General features: G+C 43.6%; 4 non-coding genes across 4 annotated transcripts; 3 read left to right on the plus strand and 1 right to left on the minus strand.

Annotated features, from left to right (window-relative positions):
- Positions 1 to 1,406: 1,406 nt before the first annotated feature.
- trnav-cac (transfer RNA valine (anticodon CAC)) lies at positions 1,407 to 1,479 on the plus strand. Its single transcript has one exon. It is a non-coding gene; the product is annotated as a tRNA-Val (tRNA).
- Positions 1,480 to 7,903: 6,424 nt separating this feature from the next.
- On the plus strand, positions 7,904 to 7,977 carry trnan-guu (transfer RNA asparagine (anticodon GUU)). The gene has a single exon. It is a non-coding gene; the product is annotated as a tRNA-Asn (tRNA).
- Positions 7,978 to 8,417: 440 nt separating this feature from the next.
- trnav-aac (transfer RNA valine (anticodon AAC)) lies at positions 8,418 to 8,490 on the plus strand. The gene has a single exon. It is a non-coding gene; the product is annotated as a tRNA-Val (tRNA).
- Positions 8,491 to 12,661: 4,171 nt separating this feature from the next.
- On the minus strand, positions 12,662 to 12,733 carry trnaw-cca (transfer RNA tryptophan (anticodon CCA)). Its single transcript has one exon. It is a non-coding gene; the product is annotated as a tRNA-Trp (tRNA).
- Between the last annotated feature and the right edge of the window lie 4,087 nt (positions 12,734 to 16,820).

Genomic DNA, 16,820 nt, shown 5'->3' on the forward strand with positions numbered 1-16,820 from the left:
GGGGCTGAATGGCCTTCTCCTGTTCCTATGTTCCTATGATATTATTTATATGGAATTCCGGCAGGCATTTGATAAGGTTCCACACAAGAGACTGTTGGCAAAAATGAAAGTGCATGGAACTTGAGGCAACGTATTGGCATGGGTAGAGAATTGGTTCGGAGATAGGAGGCTGAGAGTGGGGATAATGGGTACATACACCAATTGGCAGGATGCGACTAGTGGTGTCCCCCAGGGATCTGTAACTGGGGTCTCAGCTTGTCACCATATTTATCAATGACTTAGATGAAGGAACAGAGAGTCGTATATCCAAGTTTGCTGATGACACTAAGTTGGGTGGTACAGTAAGTAGTGTGGATGCGAGTGGAAAGTTGCAAAGGGACATTGATAGATTAAGTGAGTGGGAGAAACTATGGCAGATGGAGTTCAATGCGGGGTAATCCACTTTGGACCGATGGTCAGGGTATTTACCAAATGGTAAGAAGCTCGGAACTGTGGAGAAGCAGAGAGAATTAAAGGTTCATTTACATAAATCAGTAAAAGCTAACGGACGGGTCCAAAAATAATTTAAAAGGCTAACGGAGCGTTAGCCTTTATCTCAGGGGGCTGGAATATCAAGAAGTGGAAGTTATGTTACAGTTATATAAAGCTCTGGTTGGACTGCGTCTGGAGTAACTGCGTTCAGTTTTGGACACTGCACCTCAGGAAGGATAGATTGGCCTTGGAGGGGTTGCAGAGCAGATTCACCAGAATGTTACCGGGGCTAAAAAGGTTGAATTATGAGGACAGGCTGCACAGATTGGGCTCGTCTTCCCTCGAGTATCGAAGATTGAGGGGCGGTCTGAGCGAGGTGTTTAACATGTTCAAATTATTCGATAGAATAGAGAGAGAGAATCAATTTCCTCTGGGGAATCAAGAACGAGGGGGACATAATCTTAAAATTAGAACCATGCTATTCAGGTTCGAAATCAGGAAGCACTTTTTTACACAAAGGGCAGTAGAAGTCTGGAACTCTGTCCCCCAAAAGGCTGTGAATGCTGGGGGTCAATTGAAGCTTTCAAGACTGAGATCGATAGATTTTTGTTGGGTAAGGGTATCGAGGGATAGCGAGCAAAGGCGGATAAATTGATTTGAGGTTCAGATCATCTCTGATCTAATTGAAGGGCTGAACAGGTTCAATGGGCTGAATGGCCTCCTCCTGTTCCCAATGGAAATGTTGAGAAAATGCTTTGTTGAGGCTGTGACGTCAGGGTCAACCCCTGTCCAAACAAGACAGGCCACATTTGGGAGTTTAATAACTTTGAAATGAACATTTTTCTTTTGTGACTTGTGCAACTTCGATCAAGTGAATAGTTATGAATGAGAATCAATACAGTCATTCTAACTTCTGGCTGGTAACCAGATCAGAGGTTTCCGTAGTGTAGTGGTTATCACGTTCGCCTCACACGCGAAAGGTTCCCGGTTCAATCCCGGGCGGGAACATTATTTTGGGGCAGATTTTTCTGTCCTCTGTGAAAGAGCCTGTTTTGTTCAGTTCGACACAAATTCGTGGTCTCACGAGCACTGAACATTTTAAACGGAGCCCTTCAAAATACAGTGTGTAAAATGAAAAGGAATAAAAAGTTCATCGCACAAAAGACATTATTAAACTTTTCCAACATCCCTCAGTGGCCTTTCATTCTGCAAAATAACGTTATCGGTTAATTAATGGTGAATAACAAAAATATTGTTTTTTTTTTCTTCCATGCGATTAATATAACAAGTGTTCAAAAGTTGCTCTTCTGGCTGGAAATCGCACCCCGGCCGCAGTGGTAAAAGCGGCGAATCTTAACCACTGGACCACCAGCGAGTTTTACTTACAGCATTATCAGATTTAACGAGGATTTCCATTTCTCTGTGATTCAGCTTTTAATCCTTTTTGGCTACTGATTGCGGATATTCCCGTGATTAAATAGGAATAAAGTACAATAGGCTCAGGAAAACCCGGGGAGGTGGCATCCCGCTCACCGAGCCTTTCCAGCATCATTTATATCACCAAGCACTCGAGTGAATGAACCTTTCTCCGGGGGGGTCTCAATGTGGAAAGGGTGGCGAGGCAAAGTGCTATTTATCCGTCAGGATGGCCGAGCGGTCTAAGGCACTGCTTTCAGGTCGCAGTCTCCTTCCCACTTCCGACATTGGTTACTTTGACTCCTATTTTATTTGTTGCTTGAGCTGCAGTTGATTTTTCGGCCCAGTTGATTTGCTCTTCCCGCAATAACCAACCCGGTCTCGATCCACGGCACGTTTTGACGCCCACCGGCTCATCCCTAAACCAACCTTTAAACAAAAATATGCTTTAAACACAAGGTCGCAACTATGGAGAGAGCAGACACTTGGGGAAATGTACCATCGGAATTAGAGTAGGCCATTCAGCCCCTCGAGTCCGCTCCGCCATTTGATAAGATCATGGCTGAACTGTGATCGAACTCCATATACCTGCCTTTGGCCCTTATCCCTTCATACGTTCTTTTGGCAAAAAGCTATCGATCTCAGATTTAAAATTTGCAATTAAGCAAACATCAATTGCCGTTAGGGAAAGAGAGTTCCAAACTTGTTCCATCCTTTGTGTGTGGAAATGTTTTCAAATCTCACTCCTGAAAGATGTAGCTCTAATTTTTGGACTGTGCCCCCAAGTCCTAGAATCCCCAACCAGCGGAAATAGTTTCTCTCTATCCAGAAAATGTCAATGACACAGTCAATGAAAGGTGCAGTTCACGAAGGCGACTCACCAGCACCTTCTCAAGAGCAATTAGGGATGGGCAATAAATGCTGACCTTGCCATTGACACCCACATCCCATGAATGAAGACAAAAAAAGTCGCCTGCATGGCCGAGTAATTTCCTGCTGCTAAACGACGGGAAGAATGAAACCGTCGGCTTCAGCCCTTTGAACGAACTGTATACACTTGCCGTCGAGCTCAATCCCCACTTGGTCCTCTGCCCCGAATATCCACTGAATCAGAAAATCCTCCATAACATAGAATCACAGCATGGAAACATCACAGAAGGAGGCCATTCAGTCCATCGTGCCTGCGCCAACTCTTTGAAAGAGCTATCCAATTAGACCCGCTCCCCTTCCCTTTCCCCATAGCCCTGCAAAATTTTCCCCTTCAAGTATTTATCCAGTTCCCCTTCGAATGTTATTATTGAATCTGTTTCCACCAACCTTTCAGGCAGTGCATTCCAGATCATGACAATTCGCTGCGTAATAACATTCTCCTCATCTCACCTCTGTTGCCAATTACCTTAAATCTGTGTCCTCTGGTTACCATCCTTTCTGGCACTGGAAACAGTTTCTCCTGATTTATTCTATCAAAACCGTTCATGATTTTGAAGACCCCTGTTAAATCTCCCCTTAACCGTCTCTGCTCTAAGGAGAACAACCCCAGCTTCTCCAGTCTCTCCACCTCACTGAAGTCCCTCATCACTGGCACCATTCTAGTAAATCACCTCTGCACCCTCTCCAAGGCCTTGACATCCTTCCTAAAGTGTGGTGGGCAGAATTGTGTGATGGCCAGCTGGGGTCTAACCAGTGATTTATAAAGGTTCAGCATAAGTTCCTTGCTTTTGTACTCTATGCCTCTATTAATAAAGTCAACAATTCCGAATACGTTTTCGTTTACAATCTCTTCAACTTGTCCTGCCACCTTCAAAGATTTGTGTACGTATACCCTCAGGTCTCTCTGTTCCTGCACCCCCTTTAAAATTGCACCATTTATTTTAAAGAGCTGGCCAACGCACGATGGGCCGAATGGACTCCTGCGATTCCATGATTCCATGTTTTTGATTACACCTCTATGAAGCGCTTTGGGACATCCCCCAGAAGTGGGAGTCAGCAGTTCACTTTCTCCCTTAACACTTCCATCTGACCTGGGCTGGACTAAATAGGTGTTTTCGTGGTGTAATGGTTATCATGTTGGCGTCACACGCGAAAAACTCCCGGTTTAATCCCGGGACAGAAACAATTTGCTGGAACTTGCTCCTCACAAACCTCCAGGCACGAGCTTTCTCTCGTGTAAATTGGGCTGCAATCCTTTCACATTCAACAACGGCTGCACCAGATTCCTCGTCTCATCACCACTGAACACTTTGAAGCAGACTCCAAAAATAAAGTGCGTAAAATGAGAAGGGATGAAAGTCAGAGAAGTTCGCGTCGTTTCGACATTTACTCGGCAAACTTGTTAGCATTTCGTTCAGTGTGAACCAGAAAGTTGTGGGTTTATTAATGGTAATTGAAAGAATCATCTAAGAGACTTGTATAATTTTGCGTAATTAAGTGAACTGTTTTGTAAAAACAAATGCGCTGACCGGGAATCAAACCCGGGCCATAGTGCTGAAAGCGCCGAATTCTAACCACTCGATAACCATAAACCCGACTTATACATTGTCAACAGATGGTTATAAATATATTGGGCTGCAGCCGTGTTAGATTGAAAATATATTTCTGATTTGTAAGATGTAAATGCATTTCATGACTGCTGCTTACAAATCTATTTAGATATATCTTTTAGTTATTCCTTTTTTGTGGGGTATATATTGTAAATGTATTTTCTGGATATTTATTTCTCTATATCTTACTTTTCATTACACACAAATACATAACACAGATACACAGAGATATAATGATAACCACCAAGCAGTTACACCCAAATGTATTTATAAGTGTCACAGGTGCAATCATATATATTTATAACAAGATATATCATATTGTAAAAATAATCAAAATAAATTTATAAATGGCACACATAACTTAAACACTCAATTTATAAAGAAGCATGACATCCATTTATACACATCCATAGTTTAAATTTTCACACCGTCCTGTTAGCAGTCCTGAACAAAGTCCAAACACCGAAAGTCTCAGCGTTTTTTCAGATGCTGCCCGTCCTGTTATGTATTTTGAGCAGTTCCTTTCCTGTGATGTGATGATTCTGGGTTCCGGGTGTGTGTCATTGGATTTGCTGCAGTCATGCTGCCGCGGACAGGTGAAGGCTGCTTCTGTGGCTGCCTGATACCCGGTGGGAGTGGGCGGGATTTGGAAATCTGAAATAAATGAAATGGTGCATGAGAAACTTTCATAAAGGTAAATAACCCGATCGCTACCATCAGACCTCGTAGCGCAACGTTAGCGCGTCTGAATCTAAATCAGAAAGCTGCGTATTTAAATCACGGCGGGGGTCGCATTTGGTTTTAGCGCTGGTAGAATTCTGAATAATTCCGGAATTCATATTGCATTCCCTTTTTCACAATAAACAGAACCCTGCTCTGAATTCTGCCTCACTAGTTCCCCAGTGTCAGGGAGAGAAGCGTCTGATTCACTCATTTATTTATTGCACGAAACATACACAAACACACTTATGAATTCAAAATCAGCCTGCAGCTCCACACGCACAGAGATAAACGCAGTCAGATAGACAGGGAAAAACCGGGAAAAAGACAAACCGGTTTGTCACAGAATTGCCTGTACCTCCACGGTCGAATGTCAGGGCTTTTGTTGTTCGCTTTCGTTCCACACCCTGGAATTCAGGAGAATCTGGTACATGGTTTGTTGGATAAGGCACGGGCGCGATGGCCCGAATGGCCTGCTTCTGAGCTGTATCCTTCGAAGATTCTGAACTCAGCCCCTGGGAGGGGAGGCCGGTTCATGTGGAAAAAGATCCGGATGAGAATGATCTGATTCATAAAGGGGAGGGAAATTAGGGAGCTCCTTCGGAACATTAATTACTTGAAAATGAAGACATTTTCCAGAGTATCTTGTTTGGTTTTGATGAATGAAATGTTTGTAAAAAGGCATCCGTGGAGAAGGATTGTGAGCTTTTAGGACTAGAGGGGAAATGAGGAGATTTTTTTTTTCACACAGAGGGTTGTTCCGATCTGGTAGCCACTCCCTGAAAGGGTGGTGGAAGCAGCTTTCATAGGAACTTTCAAAAGGCAATTGGACAGGTACTTGAAGAGAACTGATTTGCAAGGTTACGGGGAAAAGGCTGGGTTTTTTGGACTAAATTGGACAGCTCTTTCAAAGAGTAGGCAGGGCAACACGGCCGAATGGCCTCCTTCTGTGCTGTAATATTCTATGATTCTGGTCCATGATTTTAGTGTGGGACAGGAGAGATGTTGTTTAAAGAGAAGTAAAAATGTCCCAATCAGAGCAGAGAGAGGTGACTGGTCAGTTCCCCTCTGCCCAGTATAAGTCAGCAGCGGTTACCAGTTCGCTTTACACGCGAACGGCCCTGCTTTCGATCCTGGGCGGACAATTTAAGTTGCAATTGCTGTTTACAATCTATATTAATGACTGAGATGAGGGGACCGAGTGCAATGTATCTAAGTTTGCTGATGATACAAAGGTCGGTTGGAAAGTAAGCCGTGAGGAGGACGCAAAGGGAGGTGGACAGGTTAAGTGATTGGGTAAGAAGGTGGCAGTTGGAGTATAAGGTGGGAAAATGTGAAATTGTCCACTTTGGTAGGAAGAATAGAAAAGCAGAATATTTTTTAAAAGGTGAGAGTCCAATAAATGTCGGTATTCAGAGGGAGTTTGGTGAACTTGTAAACAAATCACAGAAAGTTAACATGCAGGAACAGCAATCAATTAGGAAGAAAAATGGTATGTTGGCCTTTTTGAAAGGAGGTTGGAGTATAAGAGTAAGGAAGTCTTGCTGCAATTAAATAGGGCTTTGGTGAGAACACACCTGGAGTACTTTGATGTCGTCAACATGGATTTTAGCAAGGCTTTTACAAGGTCCCAAATGACAGACTGGTCAAAAAAGCTGCGATTGCACTAGAGAGGGTACAGAGGAGATTTACGAGGAGGTTGCCATGGCTGGAGAATGTTGGCTGTGAGGAAAGATTGGATAGTCAGGGGTTGTTTTCTTTGGAACAGAGGAGGCTGAGTGGTGATTTAATTGAGGTGTACAAAATTATGAAGGGCCCAGACAGAGTGGAGGCGAAGGACCTATTTACCTTAGCAGGGAGGTTAATAACTTGGAGGCATAGATTTTAAATGATTGGTGGAAGGATTTAAGGGGAGCTGAGGAGAATTTTTTTCACCCAGAGGGTGGTAGGGGTCTGGAACTCACTGCCTGACTGGGTGGTCGAGGCAGAATCCCTCGTGACATTTAAAAAAATACTTGGATATGCACTTGAAGTGGCGTAACCTACAAGGTGAAAGACCGAGTGCTGGAAAGTGGCATTCGGCTGGGTAGCTCATTTCCGGCCGGTGCGGACAGGATGGGCCGAATGGCTTGCTTTTGTGCCGTAAGTTTGCTGTGATTCGACAAAATTGGCAATTCTTTTTTGTAACAGCATATTCCCAACCCAGGCCGCCGTGATGAAAACACCGAAGCCGAACGACGAGGCCAGCAGGGAAGGCATGTAAGAGTGTTAAATATATCAGGGAGTGTTTGCATTCGGTACAATTAATATTTCAGCTCCCAGTTACTGCAGATCAGGGATCAAAACCTGACATCAGCATCAGGACGCTCAGAATATTTTCTTTTTATTCGTTCATGGGATGTGGGCGTCGCTGGCGAGGCCGGCATTTATTGCCCATCCCAAAAAGCCCTTGAGAAGGTGGTGGTGAGCCGGCTTTTTAAACCGCTGCAGTCAGTGTGGCGAAGGATCTCCCACAGTGCAACTAACTAACAGACAAAGCACCGGTGGGCGCGCCGGTTGCAGGAGAGCTGGTTGTCGGTGATATCGATGCTTTGAGCGAGACCAGACCGTTTGCATGTTTCCACAAGCAATGTCCCATCTTTTATTTCTGGAAAAGTAACACTGATAGTGGACAATTGCATTTCTGTGGCTGCAACATGTAACTTTGGCTCGGTGACACGGTGCTTTAGTGTATCTTGCAAGCAAAGGACCAGACGGTCTCTGTGGCGCAATCGGTTAGCGCGTTCGGCTGTTAACCGAAAGGTTGGTGGTTCGAGCCCACCCAGGGACGAAAATTGCACCTTTTTCGTCCCACTTTTTGATTCATTGCCTCATTCTGATCGCACTGAAGCCGATGCCATGTTTCAATTCCTGATCAGCAGCAACTGGGAGCACTTTAAATGGCTCCGATCTCTTCATCTCATTTCAAGTTTTCTAATGTGTGATTTGGCTGCAAGAAAACACTCTGTGAACAATGTCATCTGAGCATGCCTGATTCGCCATAATTTACACTGCGGTCGGATATCAGGCACATGAAAAAAAAACAGTGAAATGTTTGTTTCGGCGCGATGCTCTGGGATTCCCTGCCTGACCATCTCCACCGATCCTTCTCTGCAGCCTTCCGAAATACAGCGCAGTAAATGTATCCCTGTGAAATGAGCTCCCGGACAGTAATACGGAAATTAGTTTGGCTGAGGGGTTATATCCCTATCACGAGGTTGGAGGTGTCAGGTTTCCGTAGTGTAGTGGTTATCACGTTCGCCTAACACGCGAAAAGTCCCCGATTCGAAACCGGGCGGAAATATTTTGAAACGTTGTCCCCATTAAAAAGGATGAAATATTTAACGATTCACATTGGTGATTAAATGTGAACAAAGTCCATATCTCCAAGCCCTGTTATTGGAGTCCGCTGAGAGCAGGCAATGAAAGCCAGCGTGATATTGGGGGTGAAGGCTGCTTCCAATACTGTCTCATTACCGGTGGGATCTGGCGGAGATTTGATAAGCCTCATCCATTCAACCAAGATATGAAACGGTGTTTGAGAAACATTCAAAAATATAATAACATCCAGGATCCTGTCTTCAGAGTGCGTGGCGCAAAGATCTGACTCCGGATTAAAAGGCTGGTGAACTTGCTTCTGCTTTCTGAAATGTACTTGTCCATCCTTCAGAGGTCATGGGAAATATGTTTTTTGCCTTTCGAAAAAAGACGCGAAAGTTAGAGACATGTTCTGTTTTGAACACGGCTGGTGAAATGGCCGGACTATCATAATTTCGGAGTCGCCTTTGAAACATTTAAAGGCGACTACCTAAAAATCACTTAGTGCAAATTTAAAATCACGGTTCCTATTTATTTCGGTCTGAAAGAAATAACGATAAACCTGTCAGTCAGTGCCCGCGGTGAGACGGTGATGAACTTGTTTGCTGTGAAGTTCACCGCTGGGCAAAAGTTGACGCCGTTTAAAGGACGCGAACCCACTCAATGCAAAGGATGAGCTCAGAACCAACAGGTCCCGTCAACGTCAAACACCTCCTTTCTTGTTCAATAGAGGGAGCAGAGGCGTGTTCATCATCAGACGCCAGCAACTTTAAGAAATGGAACAGATAAAGGCACAGACGCAAGTTCCAAATCCTTTCAATGCAAAGTTATTTCACTTTATTTAAAGTGCCGTGAGGCTAAAAACGGGTCCCAGATGATTTGCGTTCACTCGTGGCTTGTTTTCCAGTGTTGGTCCGTCAGGTTTGCAATTCAATTTGTATTGGATATTGAAGGTATTTCAGGATGATTGCACAACATACCATGTGTAAAGCAACCATCTTAATAACTTCAATCATCACACACTCTACATCGACGCTGCAGAGGCCCCAGCACCACTTTCAATATTGTTTTTCTTAACTCACAGTTTTCAAAAGGGAATTGGATAAACGCTTGGATGGAAACATTTTCAGGGCTATGGGGAAACAGCAGGCGAGTGGGACTAACTGGACAGCTCTTTCAGAGAGCTGGCACAGGCACGATGGGCCGAATGGCGCTGTCTTATTCTATGATTCGATTAATAGATCAATTTCCGCCTTTCACTGAGCCTCCCTAAATGGAGCGCAGTAATCGTGTCCCTGTGAAATGATCTCCTGAACAGTAATACGGAAATTAGCGTGGCTGAGCGGTTTGAAACTCTGGTTTGGCTCCTAACTGGAAATTTCCTCTCTAAGATTGATTAGTTTATCAATTATCTCACCCTTTCGATCTTAAATGTCTTCACATATCTTTTTGATCTCTTCTTCTACTGTCACGCCCACAATACCAGTCTCCCTGTTAAATACTGAAGCAAAGTGATTATTTAATATTTCTGCCATTTCGCTGTCATTGCCTGTGAGTTTGTCGTGTGTATCCCTTAGTGACCCTATTCCTATCCGAAACTTTCTTTGGCTGTTGATGTGTCTCGAATACTTTGCTTTTTTGATATTCCTTTTTGCCTTTCTAATAGTTCTTTAGACTTCTTTCCCAGTCTTTTCACATTCCCCTCTCTCCTTTATTGTCTAGTGTGTGCCTTTTTCTTCAGATTCAATTTTGCCCTTGTTTCTTTATTCATCCCTGGTGTGTCATTTCTGGCTGGTTTGTTCTTGCTTTTTAGTGGGATATATTTCTCCTGGACTCTATTGATCACCGTTTTTATTGTTTCCCACTGCTGTTCTATTTCTTTGTCCAGGTCATTAATATGTCAAACATTTCACCGTTTGAAACTTCTCAAGTCACATTTCCATCACAAAGCCAGTTGCTTTTGTGGGAGGAGCAAATCAACTTGGTCGAAAAATCAGCTGCAGCCCAATCCACAAATGAAATATTTTCAGGTCTTCGCAAAAATAAGCAATGTCAGAAGTGCGACCTGAACGCAGCGCCTTAGACCGCTCGGCCATCCCGACTACAAATCTAACGTTTCATTCTGCATCAATTCTGCACCGTTGGCCAGTGAACGCAACATAAAAGTTTAAAATGGTACTCGAACCCACGACCCTGAGATTAAGAGTCTCATGCTCTACCGACTGAGCTAGCCGTGCTTGCGTACTCAGCACCACCTTATCTGTTATTGCAGCAAGCAGGAGAAAGACTCCATTTCAAATTATTGGAATCAATTCTGAGGGACAGGATGAACTGTCACTTCGAAAGGAACGGACGAAGCAAGGACAGTCAGCATGGATTTGTTATGGGGAGGTCGTGTCTGACTAACCTGATTGAATTTTTCGAGGAGGTGATAAGAAGGATCGATGAGGGTAGCGCAATTGATGTGGTCTACATGGATTTTAGCAAGGCTTTTGAAAAGTTCCTACATGGCAGATTGGTCAAAAAAGTAAAGGACCATGGGATCCAAGGGAATGTGGCTTGTTGGATCCAAAATTAGCTCAGTGGCAGGAAGGAAAGTGTAATGGTCGACGGGTGTTTTTGTGGCTGGAAGGCTGTTTCCAGTGGGGTGCCGCAGGGCTCGGTACTTGGTCCTTTGCTTTTTATGCTCTACATTAACGATTTGGACCGAAACTTCGGGGACATGATTCAGAAATTTGCGGGTGACACAAAAATAGGCCAAGTGGTTGATAGCGAGGAGGAAAGCTGTCGACTGTGGGGGTTCAGCCAATTTTCTGACAACAAGGCACTCAATCCATCTCTGAACGAATTTTGAACGAATACGTTTGTTTGACCCGGCACAGGCACGATGGGCCGAATGATCTCCTCTTGTGGACTAACATAATACGATGATACTAATTGTTGTCAGACGGAAAAGCAACATTCCAAATAAGAGCAGAGAGAGGAAACTCGTCTAACAGCATAACAGCACGGTGAGATATTGTATTTGAGAAGGATGAGGAGGGATAGTTTATCATGGTGGTAGTCACATGGAGTATCATTTGTGACTTTGATAAGGACCATTTCATGCTGCGACAGGGTAGGAAAGCTGATTGGAGAGATTCAGCCCGGGCGCGGCCCCATCATGCGCGGTGAGAAGGAGGGAGGCGGAGGGAAGTGTCAGAGCGCGGGCTCACCGGTGGAAGCAGCATAAAAGTTTCAAACGGTACTCGCCCAACGTGGGGCTCAAACCCACCACCCTGAGAGTTTTTAAAGAAAAGGGGGAGCAGCCACTGTCTGCATCTCTTGCTGTTCTTGAAACAACACATTCCAAGTACAAGCAGAGAGAGGACACCATTCAGTTGCCCATTGTGTTGACAAAGTGCCATCTATTTCCGTAGTATAGCTGTTATCACGTTCGATTTATACGCGAAAGGTTCCTGGTTCGATCGGTTCCCGGGTGGAAACATTATGTTGGAACTTGGTCTCCAGAAACATCCACATCGATTTTCTTCTCCTGCCAAAAAGGGAGACAGTGTCTGCTCCCTTATTCTTTGTAAGCTGCATCTTTTACTTCATTGAACAGATAAATTTGAGTGAGAGAAAACTGATCCACAGTGACGCTCATTTCAAGTTTTATTCCCTTTTAATTTGGAAGGATGTATTTGCTTTGGACAGAGTGGCTTTTGAAAGGAGTTCGGAGAGTGGGATCGACAAAACTTTTCCGCTGGTGGGGACAAGGGAACCGAACCAACCATCTACCAAGTTCTCCTGAATTCTCCGGTGCAATGGGAAACCGACCAAAAAAAGCCCTTTCATTTTCCGTGGAGGTTCAGACAATTTTCTGATAACAAAGCGCACAATCTATTTCTCTTGACTATTTCCCGATGTTTCCGGATACTCTCTGCATCTCTGGCCTGTGTTTGTCTCACTATGTGTCCACCTGCAGGGTGGTTTTTGAACGAAGACTTGTGTTTGTCTTCTGTTCGTTACATTAAATAAATGAGTGCATCAGGTGCTTCCCTCCCTGACACTGGGGAACCAGAGGCAGACTTTAGAGCAGGATTCTGTTAATTGTGAAGACGCAAAGAAAACATTAATTGCAGAATTATACAAACCAGCTCAAAGGGAAAAAACTGTGACCCCGACGGGATTTGAACACGCAACCTTCTGATCTGGAGTCAGACGCGCTACCGTTGCGCCACGAGGCCTGCGTATTGCAATAGGTGTTTGTTTATATCGATGTTTGTCAAGCACCGCTTTATATCTCCGATATTCGTGGAATGGGTTGACTTTCAAATCCCCGCCCACCCCCACCGGATGTCAGGCAGCATCAGAAGTCTCCTTCACCTGTCAGCGGCAGCACGGCGCTCGCTTCCATCGCCTGCTGTCAGCGGACTGCAGCAAATCCAATTACATTCATTCTGCACCCAGAATTATCACATCACAGGAAAAGGATGTGGGAAACTGCTCAAGATACATAACAGGAGGGGAAACTCCTGAAAAACACTTAGACTTTCGGTGTTTAGACTTCCATTGGAGCTGCAGAAGAGAACGTGTGAAAATATAAACTATGGGTGCGATGTTGATTTATGCAGGAAACTGCTCAAAATACATAACAGGACGGTAAACGTCTGAAAAACACATGGACATTAGATGTTTGGACTTTGGTTAGAACTGCAAAAAAGAACATGTGAAAATATAAACTATGGGTATGATGTTTTTCTCTGAAGTGAATGTTTTTAGCGGATTTCTCCCGTTACTGTCGCAACTATGGGTTGTTAAACCATCAACAATAACTTCTGCTTGATTTGAGCCCGAGCGGTTACAAAATAGCAAGTTTAATAGATTGACTTACAACAGATTTGCACTACAGCTGTCTTCAACATTACATTCAACAGTATTATTATTATAATACAACTGTCTACAGATTACATTAATGACAAGCAATCAACACAACCTGACCTGTCTGCGAATCCAGGTATATCAGACCTGACATTTGCGGACTCTTTGTGGCAATGGACTTCTGACTTTCTCCAATTGAGAGCTCTAACATTTGAGAAGGGAGCATGCCCTATCTTTATAGGCATGATGTGGAAATGCCGGCGATGGACTGGGGTTGACAATTGTAAACAATTTTACAACACCAAGTTATAGTCCAGCAATTTTATTTTAAATTCACAAGCTTTCGGAGGCTTCCTCCTTCTTCAGGTGAACGATGTGAAAATGAAATCCTCGAAATGAAATCGCATTTATAATTCACAGAACAATGCTTGGTGAGTAAAGACAGTTTTTTCAACTGCCCGTTGCCAAGGCAATCAGTGTGCAGACAACCATGCAGACGCTGCGACAACGGATGAACGGACACCGCGCAACAATCGCCAAACAGGAGGGTTCCCTCCCAGTCGGGGAACACTTCAGCAGTCATGGACATTCATCCACCGACCTTCGGGTAAGCGTACTCCAAGGCGGCCTTCGAGACACACGACAACGCAAAATCGTCGAACAGAAATTGATAGCCAAGTTCCGCACCCATGAGGACGGCCTCAACCGGGATCTTGGGTTCATGTCACGCTACACGTTACCCCACCAGCGAACAAATGTTATCTGTTTTTAATATAACGGGTCAGTTGCTGTCTTTACTATGTTTCTACCTCTCTATCTCTGTTTTTTTTTGTTTGTTGTTTTTTTTTGGTGATTTGTATATTCTGTGAGACCTGGCAGGTAAAATAAAATTGCTGGACTATAAATTGGTGATGTGAAATTGTTTACAATTATCTTTATAGGATTCGGCTACATTGTTCTGTACGTTAGCACCACTGATCTCAACTCATGGTCGTAAACCATCCCACTTTGCTGACTCTCAGAAACCACCAAGCATTGTTTCATGTCTTAGTGTTTATTTAGCCTTTCTCCGTCATCAGGTTTTAGATGCTTATACTAGGTTAGTACAACCTGGAGTTCAGGTGTCCAGGACACCCAAGTTTCTGTGGACATCAACATTTAATAGTTTCTCACCATTTCAAAAAAAAATCTGTTTTTCTGTTCTTCCTACCTCTTATTTCCCCACATTATACTCCATCTGCCACCTTCTTGCCCACACACTTAACCTGTCTACATCCCTTTGCAGACTCTTTGTGTCCTCCTCACAGCTTACTTTCCCACCTAGCTTTGTATCATCAGCAAACTTGGATACGTTAAACTCGATCCCTTCATCAAGTCATTAAAAGTCTTCGATCGGCATATAAATAGTAAACGGGTAGTTAGAGGAGGGATAAGACCGATTAGGGACCAAAAGGGAGATTTACACGTGAAGGCATAGGGCATGGCTGAGGTACTAAATGAGTATTTTGCATCTGTGTTTACCGAGGATGAAAATGCTGCCTAAATCACAATAAAAATGGAGGTAGTTGAGATACTGGATTGGGTGAAAATTGTTCAAGAGGAGATACAAGAAAGGCTGGCTGCACTTAAAGTCACCTGGTCCGAATGGGATGCATCCTAGGTTGCTGAGGAAGTAAGGGTGTAAATTGCAGAGGTCCTGGCCATAATCTTTCAATCCTCCTTAGATACAGGGTTTGGTGCCAGTGAACTGGAGAATTGCAGGTGTTACACCCTTGTTCAAAAAAGGGTGTAAGGATAAACCCAGCAACTACAGGCCAGTCAGTTTAACCACGGTGGTGGGAAGCTTTTCGAAATGATAATCTGGGACAAAATTAATAGTTATTTGGACAAGTGTGGATTGATAATAGAACGCCACTGTGGATTTGTTAAAGGGAAATCGTGATTGAGTTTTGTGATGAGTTAACAGAGAGGGCTGATGAGGACAATGTGGTTGATGTTATGTATGTGGCCTTTCAAAAGGCGTTTGATAAAGTGCCACAAAATAGGCTTGTCAAAAGGGGCGATAGTGGCTGCTTCCTTATTCTTTAAAAGCGCTTTCTTTGATTTCATTCAAAAGATAACTTTGACTGAGCGAAAACTGATCCACAGTGACGCTCATTTCAAGTTTATACCCTTTGAATCTGAAAGGATATATTGGCCTTGGAAGGAGTGCAGCAAAGATTCACCAGATTGTTACCAGGGTGCAATGCGTTAAATTATGAGAAGATGTCACATGAACTAGGCTTAAAATCACACAAGTCACACTGCAAAATGTTTTCATTTTTGATACACACATTAATGAGCTGGATTTGGGGATACAGGGTATAATTTCAAAGTTTGCAGATGACACGAAACTCGGGAATGTAGTAAACAATGTGGTGGATAGTATCAGACTTCAGGAGGACACAGACAGCCTGGTGAAATGGACTTTATTAATAAAGACATAGAGTACAAAAGCAACAAAGTTATGCAAAACATTTATAAAACACTGGTTAGGCTGCAGCTGGAGTATTGTGTTCAATTCTGGGCACCGCACTTTAGGAAAGATGTCAAGGCCTTGGAGAGGGTGCAGAGGAGATTTACTAGAATGGTAACAGGGATGAGGGACTTCAGTTATGTGGCGAGAATGGAGAAACCGGGATTATCCCCTGAGAGCAGAGAAGGTTAAGGGGAGATTTGATAGAGGTGTTCAAAATTATGAAAGGTTTTGATAGAGCAAATAAGGAGAAACTGTTTCAAGTCTCTGAGATGATTTTAAAATTACCATTAATAAACTCACAACGTTCTGTTTCGCACTGAACGATATGCTAACAAGTTTGCCGAGTGACTGTCGAAACTACACTAACTTTTCTGACTTTTATCCCTTCTAATTTTACGCACTTTATTTTAGGAGTCTGCTTAAAAGTGTTCAGTGGTTATGAGACCAGGAATCTGGTGCAGCCGTTGTTGAATATGAAAGGATTGCAGCCCAATTTACACGAGAGAAAGCTCGCGCATGGAGGTTTGTGAGGAGCAAGTTCCAGCAAATTGTTTCTGACCCGGGATTAAACGGGGAATTTTTCACATGTGGGGCTAACATGATAACCATTACACCATGAAAACATTGATTTATTCCAGCCCAGGACAGATGGAAGTGTTAAGGGAGAAAGTGAACTACTGATTCCCAATTTTGGGTGATATCCCAAAGCGCTTCATAGAGGTGTAATCAAAAATATAGAATCATCGAATCACAGGAGGCCATTCGGCCCATCGTGCCTGTGCCAGCTCTTTAAACTAAATGGTGCAATTTTAAAGGGATGCGGGAACAGAGCGACCTGGGACTATACGTACACCAATCTTTGATGGTGGCAGGACAATTTGAATAGATTGAGAAAAAAACTGTTCGGAATCGTTGATTTTATTAATAGAGGCATA

Source organism: Heptranchias perlo, unplaced genomic scaffold (assembly GCF_035084215.1).
Source record: "Heptranchias perlo isolate sHepPer1 unplaced genomic scaffold, sHepPer1.hap1 HAP1_SCAFFOLD_55, whole genome shotgun sequence".
NCBI classification, from domain to species: Eukaryota; Metazoa; Chordata; class Chondrichthyes; order Hexanchiformes; family Hexanchidae; genus Heptranchias; species Heptranchias perlo.